Below are 3,233 nucleotides of genomic sequence, written 5' to 3'. Positions count from 1 at the left end.
CGCCTGCTCAGACCAGTTCTTAGCCATGTTATCCAATGGGAGGTGGATAACATGGCTAAGAGCATTTTGTCGCTAATGCGTGAATATCGCGGTATTCTCAGCGATATTTACGCATTTCGCCTGATTTTTATCGCTTTTGAGATAAACCTTGCTAATAGCAAGTTATCTCAGCGATAACAACCGGTGAAGCGCGGCGATAAAAATATTGCCGCTAACCCTACTTAGCGATAAATATCGCTATTTGTTGGTAATATGCCCCCATATAATTTAAACTGTTAGAATACTTTTCATGACTCCGTCTCTCGTGACTTTTTTGTTGCCACCCTGAATCCCAATGTATGGGTTCCAGGCTACTACTGGCTGTGTTTCCATATTTCTTCCAAAAAGTGGAATGAAAAACAGAAATACCCAAAAATATTTGAGAAGGAGATTTACAGTCTGTGTCTAACTACTGTTCTTGAGCATGTCTTTTTGAAAATGTATGTTCGAAAGACTTGAACATTCGAGTAAGCAGTGACACTGAAAAACACGAGGGGCCTTATTTATGAAGGCCTTGCGCCAGCGGTGCGTCACTTTTTCCCATTTTAAAAGTGGCGCACCGGCGGCGCAAGGCCTTCATAAATAAGGCCCCTCGGTTTCACTGCGCACGCGTTTTTCAGATGGTAGGGGAAGATTTATGTTAACTGGCGCATCCCCAAGGATGCGCCAGATAACATGCGCCACAGTGCGCCACTGCTACGCCACCCATGGTGCGCCGCATTTATGATGCGGCGCACCATGGTGCAAGGCAGTGAGGATGCGTGACGCATCTCTCGGCGTACGTGCGGCGCATTGCAGGAGTCATGTCGCAAGTGCGACATGACTCCTGCAATGCACAGGAGCCACCTATACTATGCATGCTGCGTCACCCTTACGCCTGCTTCAAGCAGGCGTAGGGAATTGACGTAGAAAGTGACTGAGTGAAATCTCATAGATTTCACTCAGCCACTTTTAGGAGGCGTTCCTGCGCAGGAACGCCCCCCCTGCGCAGGAACGCCTCCTTATGGCGCAGGGGTTTCCAACGTGACGCATCTCCTAGATGCGTCACGTTGTAAATAGGGCGCATTGTTTGCGCCGCCGTTGCGTCACATTACGTGACGCAATTGCGGCGCAAGGAGGCGCAAGAGCCTCATAAATCTGCCCCGTAGGCTTTAAGAGACGTCACACATCAAAATCTCACTTGCGTCTCGCTGCATCTCAAACAAGTTACATTGAAAGTAATTGTCGGAAGCAGCATTGCCCAAACTATTAATGTTGTTCTATTACTTATCTTCTTCGGATTTGTTTATATTATAACAATGTTAAAACGGGTAGAAGTGGAACTGTGAAACGAACACACAATCGGAGAAAAAAACTTAAATTTGTCAAAATTGTAACTTCATGATACCGCTTTTACTGCCCAACTAAGCATTACTAAAATTACCAATTCCAAACATGATGACCTTTGCTGCTGTGGTGAATGTTGCTCTCGGAATTCTAAGATGGCTCCGCTGTTAGACCAAGAGCTGCCATTTGCAAACCGCTTCCACCCAATCCTCTGCCTCTACTTGAGATGCACTTGTATGTAAATTGACTCGCACAGACTTTTGGGAACCCCGAGATAAGCCGTTTTGCAAAACTTCTTCCATGGTTACTGATAACGATAGAACTAAATTACCATGCTTTTTTAGATTGCAGATTAACAATGGAAATTGCCGTTCACATCAATTGCTCGCACTAGGTTTCTTAAGATTGCTTTACTTTAAGGTGTTTAAGCTTACCAACATTATGTATCGTCAATGAGGTTGATCCTTACCTGTTCCTCCTCCGGGAGAAACAGAACATGATGACAGGGGAGAGATGAAATCATGATTATTCTCTCGGAAGCTTCGGTGCTTAACAACCGCCTTAGTTTTCCTGTCTGATTCACACTGGCGATCGATATAAAGAGTTAATGATAGTATCATAAAACTTTGGTTTTGATGCGACGTCTATCGACGTTGATCAAATTAATTACTCCGTTCCTCAAAAGCGAAGGTGACCTTTCTTAGTGTAATCCCCGCATATTAGAAGCGCTCCAATACTTTGGGGTTGGGTTTGCGCTATTTGACACTGCACTGCAATAGATCTTGCATTTTTTAGAGTTAGAGCTATTGGCGCTGTAAATGTAAATGTCTTTTATTTAAGTTTTTTGGTTTGGAGTGTGCTGGATGTATGAATATAGACATGTCATTAAGGATGAGCCTTACCTGTTACTCCTCGGGAGGAAATTCATCTCTCAAGTCCTAAGGTGAATAACAACCTCCATAGGATCCTTATCTGATTATCACTGACGATCAGAAAATAAAAGTCAATAATAGAAAAGTGGACATGTTAATAGATCAGTGTGTACATTATTGAACCAGTTCTTTACAGTTAAAAAAAAGTAAGACGTCAGGTGAAAATCTCATCGCAAAAACATTTCCAAGCTGTGTGTCTCTGACAAGTGACAAGAATATCTCTAAATAAAAGCAATTTGTTATCCCTGTACAATTTCTCCATAGTCAAGGTACTGTTTTCACAGTCCTTTTTAGGTCGAGCCTGGGCATCGAATGCGCTGCTCTGCGAGGCATGCTGTAGTGAGGTTAGGAATAGAAGCTCGACCCATTTCACACCCATCTTTTCAATTGGCTCCTGTTACTGTCCTTGCAAAATCATTGCTTTTCATTTGTAAATAGGGTTAATAGTCCCTCCTTGGTATCACCATGTCTGCACTTGTAACCTCCCATAACGACTGGCCATTTTACTTGTGTCGTTAACCAGTCTGCTTTATAAGTCGCTGAGCACTATTTTCTTTAATGATCTTGCCCTATTGCACCAGCAATATCGCAGCACGGCACATGCTTTTAGTTACGTATTTATTTAAAGTACAGCATGGAGCGCTTTATAGCGGCCGCGTTTATTTAATTATTTCATTTATGGCGCGGCCCCCTTTCAAATCAGGGGTTGCGCTTATTTATTTATTTAATTAATTAACAGCGCCGGCTGCTTTCACATTAGCAGCCGCGCTTACTTATTTATTTTACAGCTCGGGCCGCTTTTACATTAGCGGCCGTGCTTATTTATTCAATTAACAGCGTGGGCCGCTTTCACTTTTGCGCCCCCGATAGAGAACCTTTCTAAATAATTTTTTTTTTACACTTTGGGTGAAAGCGTCCCATATGCGCTTTCACTTT

At 43.1% G+C, this 3,233-nt stretch overlaps 1 non-coding gene across 1 annotated transcript; it reads left to right on the top strand.

Moving 5' to 3' along the window:
* The first annotated feature begins 1,811 nt into the window (after positions 1-1,811).
* On the top strand, positions 1,812-1,944 carry LOC144765402 (U8 small nucleolar RNA). Its single transcript, XR_013597393.1, has one exon. It is a non-coding gene; the product is annotated as a U8 small nucleolar RNA (small nucleolar RNA).
* The last annotated feature ends 1,289 nt before the right edge of the window (positions 1,945-3,233 follow it).

Source organism: Lissotriton helveticus, chromosome 6 (genome assembly GCF_964261635.1).
Source record: "Lissotriton helveticus chromosome 6, aLisHel1.1, whole genome shotgun sequence".
Classification (NCBI taxonomy): Eukaryota; Metazoa; Chordata; class Amphibia; order Caudata; family Salamandridae; genus Lissotriton; species Lissotriton helveticus.
The sequence above is the reverse complement of the archived record's forward strand: the minus strand, read 5'-3'. Positions and strand labels throughout refer to the sequence as shown.